Source organism: Myotis brandtii, unplaced genomic scaffold (genome assembly GCF_000412655.1).
Source record: "Myotis brandtii unplaced genomic scaffold, ASM41265v1 scaffold441, whole genome shotgun sequence".
NCBI lineage: Eukaryota > Metazoa > Chordata > Mammalia > Chiroptera > Vespertilionidae > Myotis > Myotis brandtii.
Window position 1 is genome coordinate 4,789,074 of NW_005366873.1, and position 20,059 is coordinate 4,809,132.

Consider the following 20,059-nt stretch of genomic DNA (forward strand, 5'->3'; position numbering starts at 1 on the left):
TGGGGGTCACCACAACATGAGGAACTGTATTAAAGGGTCGCGGCATTAGGAAGGTTGAGAACCACTGCTCTAAGGTAACCTTGATTTTATGAAATTTATTTTTGTTCAATCTATTTTTAAAAAGTTGCCAACTCAGGATTCTTATATGTGACAAAACCCTGACCCAAAGTGACATCAGCAAAAGGTCAAATTTATTGACTTGTAAGGAAAAGTTATCCAGTGCTTTCTTAATGAGATGTGTGTAGTTTAACTGGATCAAGGCTTTACATTGCCTGGAGGCCAAAGCATAATTAATGCATCCTTAGGGGTCAGTTCAATTCAACCAATAGTTATTGAGGATTTATTACTAGCTGTATCTCTCACTGTGCTTTTGGTTACAAGTAATAGAAAACCCAGTTCCAACAGTCTTACTAGTAAAATATAAAAGGAATTTCTTGACAAGCCCAGTGGTAAGGTGGCCTTCAGGGGAAGCTTGATCCAGAAGTTCACCAAAGAGCCAGTTTCTCCTCTCTTTCTTCTGACTTCCAGGCTATCTGTTTCACTACCTGCCTTAAGATAACAGGATGACTGCCAGAATGCTCTGAGAGCTTCCTGCTTTCTTAGTTACATCCATCAGAGAAAAGCAGTTGTCCATGGAGTTTATAGAGCGAGGCATATTTCCCCCCAGAGAATATCTCTGCACATCTCACTAATTCAAATTGGGTAATTTGTGGCCAGAAGGATGGAATATGCTGGTAAACAAGAAACTAGGCCTGGCACCATCTTCCCCAGATGCCCTTAGGCTGGGGGTGGGGAGGGGTGAGGGCCAGGGGTCTTGTCTGAATGAAAACCCATGTACTGTCAACAGAAAGGGGATAATTATAAAAATGCATCTCATTCAGTGCTGGCTTTCTATTAATGAATAGAATGGTATTGAATATTTGTAAATACAATGAGAGAATCAAATATCAAGGAGAGAAGATAATTGAAATTTTGGATATGTTGAGTTTCAAGTGCCTGCAGAATATTTGGGCAATACTATTGAGTAGAAAGTTACAACTAAGGACCCAGTGCTCAGAAAAGCAGATTTGGGCTGGAGTTATAGGTATGATAGTTAGGAGATGTGACAGTGGAGGCAAGTCGGTTTATGCAATGGTTTTCAACCTTCTGGCCCTTTAAATACACTTCCTCATGTTGTGACCCAACCATAAAATTATTTTCGTTGTTACTTCTTAACTGTAATGTTGCTACTGTTATGAATCGTAATGTAAATATCTGATATGCAGGATGGTCTTAGGCGAGCCCTGTGAAAGGGTCGTTCGACTGCCAAAGGGGTCTCGACCCATGGGTTGAGAACCACTGGTTAGGGAAAGCACCCAGAGTCAGTGCAGGGTGAGTGAGGAGTCCTGACACTACAAAAGTGGGAAGAGGAAGGAGGACCCAGGGAGCTGGAGAAAGCGAGGGGAACAGCCCATTAAGAAGGCCTAGGGGAGGAACAGTTCATGAAGGAGGGAGGGGTCATCTCTGAGGCCAAAGTAATGTCTGTTTAGGCCAAGTCAGGCCTCAGCAGTCTGTTCAGTTTGGCATCTGGGAGGTCATTGGTGGCCCCTGTACAGGGATGTGATGGGTTGGGGAGAGTCAGTGAGTAAACAGGGGAAATGAGTCATGGAGGAAGTGACAGGGGACCTCACCTTGCAGAGCCTGTCCCTGAAGGTCAAGGGAAGAGAGGGCAGAATTTGGAGAAGAGAGAGAGAGAGAGAGAGAGAGAGAGAGAGACTTTTTTCCTGACAGGGCCGGAAAGAGATTAAATGCATTTTGTATTAGGTCATTTAACCTATTGATGTTCCTCTCTCTGGACAGGGAGGGCAGGTGTGGGCACAGGAGGTGAGGGTGGGGGTCTACTACAGATGGTGGATCAGAGCATATAGTCCCAAATACTTCCTTCTAGACCAGGTAAGAACCCCAGGGCTCCCATCTGTAATGTGCTCAGGTGTTCAGGTACCTTCCTGCTCTCTACCCCCTCCTGCCCCAGGCCAGCCCAGGGGCATCTTCCAGCAGTAGCTTGCGCATCCTGGGTACTAATGGGTATCTCTTCTCTCCACCTCCCACCTCATCCTAAAGGAAGCTATGGGGGCCCCTTCAAACTCCATACAAGAACCTCCCAGAATGCCTAATGTGTAGACTACTTGCTCCAACATCCAGGTTCCCCCGAATCCTTTCCCTTTCACTCCTATCTTCATCTTACAGCTCAGCCTTCATCTGTTGTTTCTGTTTCAAAAACCCTGTTTGACCTGTGGGAGTGTCTGTGCCTTGGGAGGATCCGATGAACATTCTTTATTAGGCTTTAACCCCTTTGTGTCTTTTATCTTCCTGTCTCAATGGACTCACAGCCCCTTCTCCTTTCCTTCTATTGCTGATAGTGTCCCTGCTGACTGCCTGTCCCCGTGGAAAGCAACCTAGACTTAAGAGCCAGAGATAAGCTGTGGTGACTGGCCTGTGCCAAGGTGCCCCCAGCCCACCAGCTCCTCTTTAAGCCTCTGCTGATCAGTCAGCACTTCAGAGAGAAAATCTCAATGAGGGTGTTTCTTTCTTTCTTTTTTTTCAATCCTCAGCAGAGGATATCTTCCCATTGATTTTTAGAAAGAGTGGGAAGGGGAGAGAGAGACAGAGAGAGAGACACATCGATGATTGAGCCCTGACCAGGGCCTGGGCCAGGGAGGAGCCTGCAACTGAGGTACATGCCCCGACCAGAATCGAACCCAGGACCTTTCAGTCCCAAGGCCAATGATGGCGAACCTACGACACGCGTGTCAGAGGTGACACGCGAACTCATTTTTTTGGTTGATTTTTCTTTGTTAAATGGCATTTAAATATATAAAATAAATATCAAAAATATAAGTCTTTGTTTTACTATAGTTGCAAATATCGAAAAATTTCTATATGTGACACGGCACCAGAGTTAAGTTAGGGTTTTTCAAAATGCTGACACGCTGAGCTCAAAAGGTTCGCCATCACTGGCCTAGGCAGAAGCCCTCTCCACTTAGCCAAACCAGCTAGGGCTCAATGAGGGTGTTTCTGAAGCTTGGAGAAGGGAAGGCAGAGTCCAGGGCTTCACAGCAGTGCAACAGAGAATGCCTCTAATTAGCATTCCTAATTAGAATTAGGGGCACTCCTGCTCCTTCCAGCCTGCTGCTTTGTAATCACCCCTGTACTCTGCCCTACACTTGGGTGTTTACAAAGCGAAAACCACTTCTGGGTGCAAGAAGAGGATTCCAGGAAATGCAGGAGGCCTCAGAGGGGTAGAAGTACTTGGGTGGGGCTAAAGCTGCCTTCATCTGGGCGTGCTATGGGTTGGCTTCTTTATCAGGGGAGCTATTAGCTTCCTCTCCACCACCCCCCCACCCAGCACCTCCCTTCCGTATTGGAGCATCAGCTACTTCAGCTTCCAAGTGCTCCAGGCCTTGCAGTCTGTCTCTGCCTGTTCTGAGCAACAATTGATTTCAGCAGGAGTCCAACCTGTCCTGTGCCTACACTGTGTACCAATAATGGGCCACACAGTAGATTTTTCCTATCTTTACCTCCCTTCTTATGCTAACAGCCCAGCTCCAAACACGAAACTTCTCTAAGTGAAATATTGAGGACCAATCACATTTGTATTCAGTTCCTGGAGAAATAAAAATCAAGGCAATACAGGATGTCAGCATAGCCTAGAGCTGTGCTATCCAATATGGTAGCTACTATGCCACATGTGGCTATTCAAATATAAAGTAAAAGTAAATAAAATTTAAAACTCATTTTACCAGCCATTCTAGCCATAGTAGGTGCTCTGTAGGCACATGTGGCTAGTGGCCATCATACTGGACAGTGAAAAATTATTATTTTTGCCCTAGCCGGTTTGGCTCATTGGATAGAGCAGTGGCGTGCGGACTGAAGGGTCCTGGGTTCGATTCCGGTCAAGTCAGGGCAGTTGCCCAGATTGCAGGCTCCATCCCCAGTGAGGGGCCTGCAGGAGGCAGCCGATCAATTATTCTTTCTCATTGATGTTTCTATCTCTCCCTTTCCCTTTCTCTCTGAAATCAATAAAAATATATTTAAAAAAACAAAATTATTTTCACTTTGCAGAGAGACTTCTATTGGGCAGTGCTGGCCTAGAGGAATAGAGGCCGGCTTCAGAGAATAGGTATGGCTCTGGCAGAATTAGATAGCAGAGGAGGGACGGGTCTGCCAGGTGGGAGAAACAGACACTGTGCAGAGGCTGGAATGAACCTGGCACGCTGGCTGGGGCCACACCCAGGAGCAGAGGGTTGGCTCGAGCAGATTGTTTCTTTTGAGGAGCTGTGAAAACCATCATCACCCGATGGGAACAGGCACAGGGAATGAAAGGGAGAAGCCCATCTCTTCTCAGGTCCCAACCCCTTATCCTGTCCTTCACACTCATTTCCTCGCGAGGAGGAGGGATTTCCGACTGGACCTCAGGCTCTTGATTTCAGTGGGTGGCTGCTTGGCATCCCAAGTCCGGTTACCTGCTCTATTTGAAAACACTGCTGGGGGGGTGGACTGGGATGGGTCTCTGGACCTGTGACCTCCCTCTTCTTCCAATCCGGATCTCTGGCAAGCTGACCTCTAACCCTCCTTGGCTGAGTGGAGAATGGGGAAGAGCCCGGAAGTCAGGCCCACCTGAGTTCAAGTACTGGCTCACTAGCCAAGTGCCCTTAGGTAAGCAATTTAATTCCAAGCCTCAGTTTGCCCATCTGCAAAATAGGGGTGATGATAGCGCTGAGCTCACAGGGAAGTTATAAGGGCTCCATGGGCAATGCTTGCAAAGGGCTTGGCCTAGTTCATAGAAAAACAAGTGTTTCCTATTCTCGATATTACTCTACTGAAGCTGTTTGCAGAGTCATTGCAGTTACTGTTACTGCTTCCCCTTAATTAAAAATTTCATGTAATTAATCAACTTTGCCTTCATGATTTATATTCTTTGTGTCTTATTTAAGAAATTTCTTCCTACACCAAAATCTTAAAGATAGTCTACAGTATTTTCTTCTAAAAGTATCTTTAAATAAAATCTTAATTGACGTATAATATACTTACAGGAAAGTGCATAAGTTATAAGGGTGAAGCTCCATGAATTTTGATCGGGTAACCACTAACCTAACTTGTAATGTGACAGATAGGTTTCTCCTGTTATTGAACTTTATAAAGGAGGATTCAAACAGCATGTACTCTTAGGTGTCTGGGCCTTCTTTGTGAGAGTCATTCATGTTGTGCATTTGTTCATTCTCATGGCTTTATACTATTCAATTATATGGATATACCACAGTATATCTATTCTCCTGTTCATGGACATTTGGGTAGTTTCTGATTTGGGGCTAAAATGAACAGTGCTGCAGTTGTATGTGCCTTTTGGTGAACATATGTATGTGTGCATGTTGGGTGTGCAGACCTAGGACAGGAATATCTTTGTCAGCAAGAACAGGTCTCGAAGCACATCCAGGCCTTTATATTACAGATAACGGGATTGTGGCTTGACAAACCACAGCTCAGCACTAGGCAGACCCAGGTCTCCTAAGAGCCAGGACCCCTTCTTTCAGTTTGTTCTGCTGCTTCTCAGAGAAATCATGTGGATCCCATTTCCTTTAAGCTCCATGACCCCCCCACCCCTCACTCCTAACCTTGGAGCACAGCTTTCCAGGAAAACCTGCAGCCCCTTGGGGCATTTACAATGTGCAAAGGTCCTGAGGCACAAAGGAAGAATGAGGGGAAGGGTTGGACACAGCCTTGCCCAGCAGGGCAGCTTAAGGTTTTTAGGTTTTTAAAGCCTGTTTCTGGGTCTTGAGAGTTGCTCATCATGGCATACCACAAAATCATTAGCGATTTTGAATCTATTACTTTAAAAAAAATGTTACTTCACACCCACATGATTCCAGTTCCACCTAACTTCAAAGAAAGGAAGAGAGAGAGACCTGGTTGGCAATAAGTTCATACAATAGAAATTTCTGTTTTGTTTTCTTCTCTCTGCATTTAGAAGCGGCTCTTCCTTTGCTCTTACCTCCTTCAGCCTCTCCGCGGCTTCTTTGTGCCAAAGAGCTGGGGAGAGCCATGGGGACAGGCTGTTTGTACAGCTGTGCTGAACTCCAACCCCAGAGCCTTCCATCCCACTCCTCAGACACTCGGGCAACTCTGGGGAGGAGGGAACGGATGTAAATCACGCCCTCCCACGTGGGCTCCCAGCTCATTTGTCTCTGAGCCTCACCCAGGGGCCTCTTAAGTTCTGGCTGTTAAGTAGTGAGCCCAAGCTGCCAGGCAAGGTGACGCTTCAGCATAACAGCGAGGCCTCCCCCGTGGGCAGACCTACCCTGGTGTCTACAGGTGAGCCTTGCTTGACACAATGCGGGCATTGACAAAAGCTTAGACTGATGGGACCACACACTGGTCAAGGCCACCACCTCATCTTAGGAAGGAGGAAACTGCTTTTCTCATAAGTTTAGTGAACTCCATGCTCTCCGAGGACTCCTCTGGTTTTGATGGTCCTGATTTTATAAAGATGTATAGCTATCCGATTTTTAAAATGCACTGTGGGAGTTCACCAGTATTAATGAACACTTATTGGGTCCTTTCTAGGCTCTAGACCAGCCGTGGGCAAACTACAGCCCGCGGGCCGGATCCAGCCCGTTTGAAATGAATAAAACTAAAAAAAAAAAAGACCGTACCCTTTTATGTAATGATGTTTACTTTGAATTTATATTAGTTCACACAAACACTCCATCCATGCTTTTGTTCCGGCCCTCCGGTCCAGTTTAAGAACCCATTGTGGCCCTCGAGTCAAAAAGTTTGCCCACCCCTGCTCTAGACACAGTGGGAAGTGCTTTCCTTGCATTCTTTTTTTCACACATATTTTCTAAATTCAGAGAGGAAGGGAGAGGGAGAGATAGAAACATCAATGATGAGAGAGAATCATTGATTGGCTGCCTCCTGCACGCCCCCTTTTGGGGATCCATCCTGCAACCTGGGCATGCACCCTTGACCTGAATCAAACCCCGGGGACCCTTCAGTCTGTAGGCCGATGCTCTAGCCACTGAGCCAAACCAGGTAGGGCTTGCGTTTTTTTTTGTTTAGTCTTCAGAATAGCCTTTCCAGTCAGGTAGCCTTTTCCCCAATCACCAATTAGCAATTGATTAGAAGAGCTCGGTGTGCTGCACAGCAGAGCAAACTAGATGGCACTTTCTGGAAACAAGCCCAGGCCTTCGCACCAGAGGAGGCGAGGGGCCGCTGCTCAGGAGGCTGCGTGCTGTTCCCGGACTCTCTGTGGGGACTTGTGCTCTGAGGCAACACACTGTCTTTATGTCTCTTTGAAATCTGTAGACGCCTCACAGCACCTGCTGCTAATTTTGTGAACTTAGGCCAAAAGGAGGCCCCACGGCCTCCTCCTCACTCACTGTGACGTTCCTGTTTGATCACCTCCCCAGCCCACCCCACGCCCTCCAAGCCTGCAAAGATCTCGGGTGCCTACCAGTATTTGTCTGTCTGTCTCGTGACTGTCATTTTCTCTTTTAAACAGGGCCACGTAGAGTGGTAGTACTCCTGCAAACAACAAATGCACCAACACCTCTTCTATTTCTCTATGACCTGAATTGAGTCCTATTCATATACTTCCAAGAACCAGGCAGGTAGCATGATGGGCGAGGCCCACCGGGTGGGCACTGGGCAGTACTGCTCAACCCCAGCCTGTTGGTTGGAAAGTTTAATCAGGAACCACAGGCCCAATATTAATAGAGTTTTGGAGGTGAAATCACTTCATTTTTATGAGTTGGTAACTGTAAAAAACATCTTAAAATACCATGTAGAATAAGCCTCGGGTACCCAATTCACCACCTTTGGTGAAGGTTTTCACTAGAGTGGGTGTTATGGTAGGTGTTATGCCAGGGATCACCTAATTCTTTGCTTGGTGTGTGTATGGATGCAGCCTTTGCCCTGGAACTTGTAAGTGCTCCAGTGTTGGCTAAGCTGGGCTTGCACAGCTGACTGAGAGACCAGGTTGAACTGACAAAGTGATGGAATCAGAAGACCTGGGTTTCAGTCTTATTCTGTAGCAAACCAGCTGTGTGGCCTTGCTCATGAGAATCTCTCTCTTGGCTTGAGCATCCTCATTTATAAAGTGAAAGTGCTGGTGAAGGGATCCGTAGGGTTCTTCCAGTTTCAAAATTTCATAAATCTATGGCTTTACTTTATGTGGTTGAATTACTGTCTTTTGCTTGTATCCAAGATATCCAGACGAGGTGCTTAGAGACCCAGGCTTATGGTTTCTATGGAAATAAACCTGATTTACTAGAGCAGCGGTTCTTAACCTGTGGGTCGCGACAAACCTGATTTACTTGAGCAGCAGTTCTCAACCTGTGGGTCACGACCCCTGCCTAAGACCATCCTGCATATCTGATATTTACATTACGATTCATAACAGTATCAACATTACAGTTATGAAGTAGCAATGAAAATAATTTTATGGTTGGGTCACAACATGAGGAACTGTATTTAAAGGGCCAGAAGGTTGAGAACCATTGTACTAGAGTAAATGGGACCTTTGGAGTATACTTTTTTCCAATGGCTTCTTTAAAATAGAGGCTAAGTAAGGGTTCACTCTGAAATGAAGTGCCACCTCACTTCTCCAGTGGAAAACATCATTATGAATTTCATTTAGAATCTGGGGAGAGTTGATGGAGGAAGAAGAACAAATATACTGATAAAAAATGGTAAGAACAGACAAGGCTGTGCAGAAATTGGAACTCTTGTTCACTGCTGGTGGGTATCTAAAATAATACAGCCATTTTAGGAACAGTTTGGCAGTTCCTCAAAGTATTAAACATAAAGTTACCATATGACTGAGCAATTCCACTCCTAGGTATATGTTCAAGATATGAAAACATATCCTTACCAAAAAAAATCATACATGAATGTTCATAGCAGCATTACTTTGCTTAAAATTTTATTTATTTATTTACTGGTAAAAAATTAAAAAGTATATATTTAGGTTATGCACTGTGATGTTTTGACATTGCAAAATGATTACCATAATCAAATTAACATATCCATCACCTCCTAAAGTTACTTTTTTGTGTGGTGGGTACACAAGTTTCAAGTATTACATTATTAGCTATATTCACCCTGATTCACATTGGATCTCCAGAACTTATTCAACTTACAACTGGAAGTTTGTACCCTTTGATCAAAATCTCCTCTTTTCACCTTATCCCCAGCCTCTGGTAACCAGCATTGCACTTTGTTATTATGATTTGACTTTTTAAAAATTTTATTAAGAGTCCACATGTAGCCCTAACTGGTTTGGCTCAGTGGATAGAGCGTCGGCCTGCGGACTGAAAGGTCCCAGGTTCGATTCTGGTCAAGGGCATGTACCTTGGTTGCGGGCACATCCCCAGTAGGAGATGTGCAGGAGGCAGCTGATCGATGTTTCTCTCTCATCGATGTTTCTAACTCTCTATCCCTCTCCCTTCCTCTCTGTAAAAAATCAATAAAATATATGAAAAAATTTTTTAAAAAAAGAGTCTACATGTAAGTGAGATCATGTAATGATTGTCTTTCTGTGTCTGGCTTACTTCACTTAGCATAATGTCCTTGAGGTTCATCCATGTTGTCTGAAATGGGAGGACTTTCTCTTCTTTCTGTCAGGCTGAATGATAGTCCATTTTATATGTACCACACTTCCTTTATCCATTCATCCATCGATAGGCACTTAGAAATAAACATGGGCGTGCAGACAGTTTCTCAAGATGGTGATTTTATTTCCTTTGGGTATATACCCAGAAGTGGGATTGTTGGATCATATGGTAATTGTATTTTTAATTTTTGAAGAGCTTCCATATTATTTTTCATAATGTACCAATTTATATTCCCAACAAGAGTGCAAAAGGGTTCCTTTTTCTCCAATCTTTGCCAATACTTATTATCTTTTCTTTTTTTTTAGCCATTATTAGCATGGTTTTAATATCCATCTTAACAGGTGTGAGGTGATATCTCATTATAGTCTTGTTTTGCACTTCCCTGATGATTAGCAATATTGAGTACCTTTTCTTATACCTGTTGGCATGTGTATGTTTTCTTTGGAAAAATCTCTATACAAGTCTTTTGCCCATTTTGTAATTGGATTATTATTATTAATTATTTTGCTATTAAATTGTTTTTTATATATATCCCAAATGTCCACTTTAATAGATAAATAAAATTTGGCATATCCATACAATGTAATATTATTCTTCAATCAAAAGGAATGAAGTAACATGCTACAACATAGATGAACCTTGAAAACATTGTGTTAAATGAAGGAAGCCAGACACAAAGTTGACATAGTAAATGTCATTTTATTTATATGAAATGCTCAGAAGAGGCAACTCTAGAGAAACAGAAAACAGATTAGTGGTTGCCGAGGGCTGAAAATGGTGGGGGAAATGGGGAGTGAAGCTAAAAGATATGAGGTTACTTTTCTGGGTGAGGAAGATGTTCTGAAATTAGATAGTGGTGATGATTGTATAACTCTTGGTGAGTATACTAACAACCATTTACTTGTACACTTTAAATGGGTGAGTTGTATAGTATGTGAATTATATCTCAATAAAACTATTTTAAAAAAGAACAAGTAAGAATAAAGAATATTTACACCTGGCCAGAGTGGCTCAGTTGGTTGAGCATTGTTCTGTGTACTGAAACATTGCTGGTTCAGTTCCTGGTAGGGGCACGCATCTGGGTTGTGGATTCGATCCCCAGTTACAGAAGGCAACCAATTGATGTTTCTCTCGTTCTCTCTTTCTCTAAGCATGTCCTCAGGTGAGGATTAAAAAAAAAAAAGAATAAAACTATTTAAATAAAGAGATAGATGAATGAAAAGTTAAACAAAAGTGAGAGAAACAGGAGAAAATAATGTTATGTGACAAGGTTCAGTTACTAATGAGTCTTTTTAGAGATCCTCATTTTATTCTGAGCAGGTTAGTAGGCAAATTATAATTAGAAAAAAGGATGATTAACAATCAGAAATTGTGATTTTCATTCTTGGCTATGTTCTAAGTATGAAATTGTTTTTCTGATATTTTTTTGTAGTGTTTCAAAGCTCAGGCAGCCTGTTACTCTGTGTGTGTGTTTTTTTAAACTCCATTTGTTTGAGTTTAGCTGGTTTGCGTTAGTAATAAGGATGCATTATGGCAAGGAACACTCATGACATCAGTACCAACAAGGCTGCCAAAATTCTGGAGGCCTTGCCATGTCCCAGTGAATTACCCCATGCATTGCAAAATACAAATGGCAAAACAGGAAGAGTGGAGGACTTGATAGTTCATGGTGCTAAGTTTGGGGGATTCTGTGTCAACAATCAATGTTTCTCTCTCTTTCTTCCTCTCTCTAAGTGCCAAAGGTGAAAAGATCTTGGCAAGAAGTAGTTGATGTAACTCAATGGCAAGGACAATTTCAGTGGAGTTGAAATCCAGGCCATGCTTTGTCAAATTCTCTAAGGGAAGGAGTCACACCTGGGATGTCTACGAGCGCCTACATGGTCAGATGGAGGGCTCCCTGTCCCATTTCAAGGGGGTAGCCCCTGCTCTGTTCATATTGCTTGTTGCTGCACAGAAGGCAGGGCCATTGTTGCCAAACCAACCTTCTGGTTTTCCAACAGAAGCTGACGATGTGGATTTTAAAAATAGCAACCTTTCTTTTTAAATGTTGCTACTTAATTAGAATAAAAAATGCAGAATGGGAACCCTGGCCAGTGTGTCTCATATGGTTGGAGCATTGTCCTGCACAGCAAAGGGTGACGGGTTCGACTCCCAGTCAGGGCACATGCCTGGGTTGTGGGTTTGATCCCTGATCGGAGTGATGCGGGAGGCAGCCAATATCTCTCTCTCTCTCTCTCAGAGTGCATGGAGGCAGCCAATCAATCTCTCTCTCTCTCTCTCTCTTTCTCTCTCTCTCTCTTTCTCTCTCTAAAAAATCAATAAAATTTTTTAAAAATGCAGAATGGGAGATAATGTTTATAAATTACATATCTTGATGAGGGACTTTCTTTTTTCTTTTTTTGAAATATATTTTAATTGATTTCAGAGAGGAAAGAGAGAAACATCAATGATGAGAGAGAACCATCAATCAGCTGCCTCCTGCATGCCCCCTACTGGGGATCGAGCCCAAAACCTAGGCATGTGCCCTTGGCTGGAACCGAACCTGGGACTCTTCAGTCCGCAGGCTGATGCTTTATCCACTGAGCCAAGCCAGCGAGGGCTTGATGAGGGACTTTCATCTAGAATAGTTAAAGAATACTTACAACTCAATAATACAGATTTTTAATATAGGCAAGGAATCTGAATAGACATTTCTCCAATGAAGATATACACATAGCCAATGAGCACATAAAATGAAGCTCAATGTCATTAGTTATCAGGGAAATGCAAATCAAAACCATGGTGAGGTACCATTTTTATATCCACCAGGGGGGCTAGAGTCAAATAGATAAGTGTTGGGAGGATATGGAGAAACTGGAACCCTCATACGTGCTGGTGGGAATGTGAAATGGTGTAGCCCCTTTGGAAAAACACTTCAGCGGTTTCTTGAAAGGTTAAACATAGAGTGACCATATGACTCCACATTTCCATGTGTAGATATATGCTCAAGAGAAATGAAAACATGTTTACGCAAAAACTTGTACTTGAACGTTCACAGCAGCATTATTCACAATATTCAAAAAGTGGAAACAATTGAAATGTCCATCAAGTCATGAATGGATAAACATTATATGAATCTTATTTGGCAATAAAAAGAAATCAAGAAACCTTGAAAACAATGATAAGTGAAAGAGGCCAGTCACACAAGGCCAATTAAAATATGATTCCATTTATATGACATGTCCAGAAGAGGCACAGCTGTAGAGATATTAGGTTAGAGAGGGAAGAATGGAAGGAAATGGGAAGTGACTGCTAAAGCATGCAGGTTTCTTTTGGGGTGATGAAAATGTTTTAAAATTGATTGTGGTGATGGCTGCACAACCCTGTGAATATATGAAAAACCATTGAATTGCATACTTCAAAGCAGTGATTTTCAGCTTTTTCATCTCATGGCACACATAAACTAGTTTCTAAAGTTCTGCAGCATACCAAAAAAATATACATTTCTTGCCGATCTGACAAAGAAAAGGTATGATTTTGATTCACTCACACCGATGGCTATTGTGGTGTTGGTTGTTGTCATTTTTAAAATTTATTTGACAATTTAAGGGAAAAGAGGTCAGTGCCCCTGTGTCAAGCAGCAAGGATGGACCGGCTTCCAGCAGTTGTTGTCATTTTTAAAATTTATTTGACAATTTAAGGGAAAAGAGGTCAGTGCCCCTGACTAAATAGAAAGGTATAGTGTGTTTTTAAAATTCTTACAGCATACTAGTTGAAAGTCACTGCTTTAAATGGATGAATTGTATGGCATGTGAATTATATAAAGTTGTTACACACATACACACACAAGAGAAGGAATACAGTGAGGGTCACATAAAACACATATGCCAGGCTGTCAACTTCAAGTTCTCTGATTATGACTTGATCGAATGCATAGCCAGCCTGGAAGAGGCTGGTCAAAGGCCCTTTCTTAGGAAATCAGAGAAGAGGGTGGTCTGCCGGTCCGAAGTCACATGCCTATTTAGTGGCAGGGCTAGGGTCAGAACTTCTCACTTGACCTTAACCTCTAGGTCATGCTGCCTCTTTCCAAAGCCCAGCTTTTAAAGCATAGTTAGGAAGGGATTATGAGAAGTCAACATTAGGAACAGCTGGATATATACTCGCTTCCTTTCCCCACATTTTACAAAGGGCTCTCAAAGACGTCCCGAGAAAGGGATAAAATACGGTAAAAGAAATACTCCTTAAAAGAAGAGACAAACATAGTGCTTCCCTGAGCCCATTTTCCTATAGCATAGGAGGTTTCTGTGTGTTTGAGCCACTTACTCTGTATGTTTCTGATTCATTTACACTTAGCTCATCAACATGTTGTTTATGCAAGAACCATACCTTGTCCAAGAAACCCTCCCGGCCATTTTTTTAAAATTTGAACCAGAGAAGTGAACTTTGCCAAGAGTAAATGGAACTCAGATATCAAGAGGTCTGAGTTTAGTTTTCATTGAATACAAAGGGTGAGTGAATTCTGAACTGAGCCAAATGCATTCTCTCACCCTTAATTTACAGTACATTGTTCTGGCAGACTCTGCAATCCTGAAATTTGGCCTTTCTTCTCCCATTCCTTTCTAGGGTGTAACCACAAGCCTATCTTTCAGTTAACTTTATAAAAAAAATAAGGCCATGTTATAACAATTTATGAGAGCCTCACTCATCACTGTTCTTATAACTATCAATTTTATTAAAACAAATTGAAATGTTTGAAAAGGTTAAAACCCTCCTCTAGAGTTATAATTTTGTTTGCTAGTCTATAAGAATTTCCATTTTTCAGTCTTTTCATCTGGGGGTTTATCAAAAGGGATGCTGCCCCCTTCTTCGATCAATGGTTAGGCTATCAACCAGTTATCAAATTGAAGGTTGGAGGACTATTGCTTGTGGTGCTGAGATTTGGAGGATATAACAGGTCCTTCATTCTATCTTCAAAGGAGAAATGATCAGAGAAATTATTAGTATTTGAGTTTCTTTTAAATAAAAAAGAAAATCAAAAAAACCCAAACCCAACCCAAAAAAGCATAGCAAAATTAAGATCACCCAGAAATCTGCCAACTTAAGAAAAGCACTGTTAATATTTTGTGGATAATTTTTCTTTTATTCTAAAACCATGTCTATATCAGAATATATATAATCATAAAATTACATATCCTATATAATAAAAGCCTAATATGCAAATTGTCCCCTCAGGCAGTCATTTGACTGGGAGTTGAACCAAGAGTTTGACCGCTTGCTGTGATGTGCGCTGACCACCAGGAGGTGGCGCAGACCATGGCGGGGATCAGTGACGTGGCGCTGGTAGTGGGCAGCAGTGAAGGTGCTGCCAGCTCCGATGGGCCCCAATGACAGTGGGACTGTGACGGGATGGTGGAGCAGATGAGTGGGAGGCACCAGGCCAAGGCGGGTGTGAGTGGGGGCCCGATCGCCCCACCGATCACCCTGTAGACTGTGACCAGCAGCAACGTTAGCAGAGGGTAGGGCTGCCACCTGGCTTCCAGGCACTGAGAGAGCTGGGCGTGGGGGGCAGCCCCTATCGATCGCCCCATAGGCAGGATGGTGGAGCAGAGGTGAGGGGGTGGTGCCAGGCCACTGCAGGGTGCCAGGCAGGGCTGCAGGGCTGCGGGGCTGGGGGCATGAGCTGGGGCCTGATCCCTGCAGGCCACCCCGAGGGTCTACCCATGCACGAATTCATGCACTGGGCCTCTAGTATAATTATAAAATAGGATATTACATTGGTTTATAATTACTTTTTCCATTTCTTAGTTCATAACTAATGATCAATATTTAAAAGGTTATATCTACTTCATGTATAAAGTTCAGTTGCACAGATGAAGCAAAGTTAAAATTATTCAATGAGGAGTCTTTTTATTGCAAATAGCAGAAATTCCATGCCACACTGACTTAAAAACAAAAGGAAATTTTTGGCTGACATCTGAAAAGTCCAGTGGGAGATCTAGTTTCAAGCAGGGCAGGATTCAGGGCTCAAATAATATTGTGAGATTTCTGCTTCCGTTCCTCTCTTCTCTATCTTCTGCTGCTTTGGTGCTATTCACATGTTGCATGTGGAGGCAAGAGTTTCAGAGCATCTGCATCCAGGTTCTCACCTGGCAGAGGAGAACAAGACTCTGTGCCAGCACTCACCAGGAAACTTCATTGCCCTGGTGTGAAGACCTATGTCCCACATGGTTCAGGGTTCGGGCTCTGAAGTAGGGTCTGCGTGCAAATGACAGAGACGAGACAAGAAATAATAATTGGAAATTGGGGGGCCAGGCGGGAGCCCAAAGCAAGAAGATAGACTCCACTTGGGCTCAGGCCTTGCCATCCTTTTATTCAATTTGGGATATACCAATAGCCCTTAGGTAGGCAATTTCCAGTAATAGACAGACTATCTTATCAGTAAGGATTTACATGACTATCTGGTGGGGAAGTTGCTTCAGCTACCATTGTCTCGACTAAACAGTGGGTGCATAGCTCTGACCTTTGCCAGGGCTCAAGGGTCACCAGCCTTCCGTGTTCCTTGTCCACACCTCTCTGCTACTGAAGACAATGGGTGGCTTCCCACACCCTGGTCCCATTGCAACCTCTGAGCCTATCCCTATGGCTTATCACTGGGTCATGGTGGACTCCTAGAATCCAAGTGTTTCAGTAAGAGAACACAGACTGAGAATAAAGGTGGGAGGGAAGGAGGAAAGGATGGATCCTCAGAGGGAAATAGGAGGATGGTAACTAGAAGGGTAATGGGTGAATGTTGTGTGGCCAAAATGACAGTCTCACATTCATACACTTGGACATTTAGAACCCATTTTGTACTGTTTCCTAGGGCTTTCAGAACAGAGTACCACCAATTCGGTGGCTTAAATGGAAATCTATTGTGTCACAGTTATGGAGGCTGGAAGTCCCAGATCAAGGCATTCGTAGGGTTGGTTCTTTCTGAGGGATATGAGGGAAACTGTTCCATGCCTCTCTCCTAGCTTCTAGTGGTTTGTTGGCATTCCTTGGCTCGTAGATGCAATACGCTGAATTTTGCTTTCATCTTCACTTGGCATTCTCTTTGTGTCCAAATTCCCCTTCCTAATAAGGATACCAGTCATACTGCATGAGGGTCATACTCTAGTATGACCTCATCTTAACTCAGTGATTTTCAACCTGTGTGCCACAAGAATTTTTAAAACATGCAATGCCTGACTATTTAGTCAGGGGCACTGACCTTTTTTCCCTAAGACTGTTAAATAAAAAAATGACAACAGCCAACACAACAATAGCTGTCTGGTGTGAATGAATCAAAATTATAACATTTTTTTGGCAGACCAGCAAAAAATATGATAAAATTTTTGTTGTGTCGCAGAATTTTAGTAATTAGTTAATGTGTGCCATGAGATGAAGAAGGTTGAAAATCGCCATCTTAACTCATTACATCTGCAATGGCCCTATATTCAAACAAGATCACATTTTGAGGTACTGGGGTTTGGGCATCAACATATGAACTCCGGGAGGACGCAATTCAACCCATGTTTCCACACACTTAATATTTCTGGCTCCATTTAAAACCTACCCAGTCTGAGTTTGGATGGTGAATCTGGTTGCCTCCCTCCTTCCACTGTGTGGGCTAGGCTGGATGATGGGACTTTTAGTGTTTCTTCCATGTAATTTAGTGATTAAGTGTTCAGGGGCTAGGAATCCATCCCGCTGCCTGAATGCACACCACAGCCCCATCACACACTAGCTTGCAGACTTTGGGCAAATGACAATCTCTAAAAACCTGTCTCCTCAACCAGTCAAATGAGGTCAACAGTCCTTCACTCATTGGGTCATTGTGGGCCAGGCGCTCAGTAAATGTTAGTGGGACTGTCCCACCTCTTCAAACCCGTGAGGACTGCAGAGCCACGAGAAGAGCCTAGTGTTCTCAACCTTTAGTGAAAATTCGGCTCACTTTCTCCTTAAGGTTCTGCAGAAAGAAGTTTAAGAGGGGGGAGGGTGCCTTGTTGTTCTGCAAACAGGACTGCAAATCTGTTTCAGGGAACACAATTATTTCTCTTTTTCTCCCCTGAAGCCAGATGCCATAAATTCTGAGCAGATTCCTCTAGGCAACATGATTACGAAATACCTGTTCCCTTTAGGTCCCAGTTATCTATCTCTTTGACTTCTCCTTTTCCCTAGTACAACATGATCTTTCCCACCATCTCTCAGCTGTGGGCTGGGACCAGTCACTTTATTTACAATCTCCCTCTTTTGGCTCCATAAATTTGGGGAAATGGAGCAGACGTCTGCTGCTTTCCAAGGCACCACATCATTTATTTTTTTCATACTTGGTCTACAGGGCCGGATTTAGCTTGTCGAAATGCTTGTTGAATAACAATTAGAACTTCAGGCTCTTGAAGGCAGCAGAACCTATTTGATTACAGGCCTTCACTAAGGTCAAAGCAAAAAAAAAAAAAACGCGGTCACTTTCATTTAGCAAATATTTCTTAAGTGCTGACTCTGTGCCAGGTGCCATTCTAAGCACCAGGGTCATAACAATGAACAAGAGAGCGACTGTCCCTACCCTTGAGGACTTTACGTTCTGGGGATATTCATTCATACCGAAAATATATGAGAACTTCCTACATATCAGGTATTACTCACCATTAAACAAAATAGAAACAATCCCTGCACTGATGGCTATGGTGTGTGTGTGTGTGGTATGTAATGGTGGACAGAATACAATGCATATAAGTAATTTTTTTTATCATGTAAAAAGGCAGTAAGTGCTATGAAAAAAATAGAGCAGAGTAAGGGGAATTAGGAGTGTGTGTGTGTGTGTGTGTGTGTGTGTGTTTATAATTTTAAATAGGGTGGTCAAGGGAGGTCTCATTCATTGAAAAGATGCTACTTGAACAGACTTGAAAGCAAGGTGAGGGAAGGATAAGGGAGCCTGGGTATTTGGGGGAAGAGCAAGTCCAAAGGCCCTGTGGCATGAGGGTACCCCACTTTTTCAAGGACAAGCAAGTAGGGCTGGTTTAGCCGGAGCAGAGTGAACAAGGTGATGAGTCAGGTGCAGATCAAGTACAGCTTTTAGCCCAAGTGAAACGAGGAGCCATGGGCAAGTGCTAAGCAGCAGAGGGACATGACCTCAGATTGCATAGGACTGACCTGGCTGCTGTGTGTAGGTCAGGCTGCAGGTGCCTGGTGGCAGCAGGGAGGCCAGAGTAACCAATCACCTGGGTGAGGCGGTAGTGACACCGGCCTGCAGGTTGGAGGAGGCGGTGCAGCTGGGGGTGGTGAGAAGTGGTCGGATTAAGGATCTGTTTTGCAGACAGGGCCAACACGATTCTCTGACTGGCTTGATGTAGGGTGTGAAAGAGAAGGGAGGGTTGGCTCTAAGGTTTTGGCCTGAGCATCTGAAAGAACAGAGTAGCCACTGATTGAGATGGCAAAGACGGTTTGGTGGCGCATGTTTCTGGTACGTAGGGCCAGGAGCACCATTCATACACGTTAAGTTTGGGGTGCCTAGTAGCTAGCCAAGTGGTGTGGACAGCTGGACTTAGAAGTGATCTAGAGAAGTGATTTTGGGGACAACTCCAAGACCTCAGGGTGTGAGACCCTGCAGAACTGGCCACGCGTCCCTCCTCTTCGCCCTCCTTGGAAGGCGGCTCTTCGGGCTGCAGTCCTTTCAGCCAACAAAGCCCTTCTCTTTCCTCTTTGGGGACTGGTGAGAAAAATTAACAGAAATGACACACCCTCTAACTCGCAACACTACAAAATAAACTGATGAATGGAGTGGATCAGAGACATGGAAGCATGGAACAGAATGAAGAAACTCTGAGGGAAGGTGGGGGAAGGGTTGTGGGTGGGAGGTAATCAACCAAAGACCTTGTATGCAAATATTCATAATCCATGGACACTGACAATAGGGTGGTGATGGCCTGGGGTGGGGGACAATGGGGGTAAAAAAGGGGACATATGTAATACTTGCAACAATAAATAATTGTTTAGTGGTTCTCAACCTTCTAGCCCTTTAAATACAGTTCCTCATGTTGTGACCCCCAACCATAAAATTATTTTCGTTGCTACTTCATAACTGTAATGTTGCTACTGTTATGAATCGTAATGTAAATATCTGATATGCAGGATGGTCTTAGGCGACCCCTGTGAAAGGGTCGTTCGACCGCCAAAGGGGTCGCGACCCACAGGTTGAGAACCGCTCTCATTGAATCCCTAGGCCGCCCCCCCTTCTCCCCCCTAAAATGAGGACCCATCGGCAAGCGCTAAGCAGCAGAGGGGCATGATCTCAGGCTGCAAAGGACTGACCTGGCTGCTGTGTGTAGGCCAGACTGCAGGTGCCTGCAGGTTGGACTCCGGGTGGAAACCGCACCGCCCAGACCTGGGTGGTGGGCGGGCCCTGCGGGTGG

The 20,059-nt window shown here is 43.7% G+C and overlaps 1 long non-coding RNA gene across 2 annotated transcripts; it reads right to left on the reverse strand.

The window, feature by feature from the left end:
* Positions 1-15,510: 15,510 nt before the first annotated feature.
* LOC102254426 lies at positions 15,511-19,354 on the reverse strand. Of its 2 annotated transcripts, none has more exons than XR_001363768.1 (2): positions 18,869-19,354; positions 15,511-15,884 (listed from the first exon to the last, which is right to left on the reverse strand). It is a non-coding gene; the product is annotated as an uncharacterized LOC102254426 (long non-coding RNA). The 2 variants fall into 2 exon arrangements; XR_001363767.1 differs by having other exon boundaries at positions 18,801-19,354.
* Between the last annotated feature and the right edge of the window lie 705 nt (positions 19,355-20,059).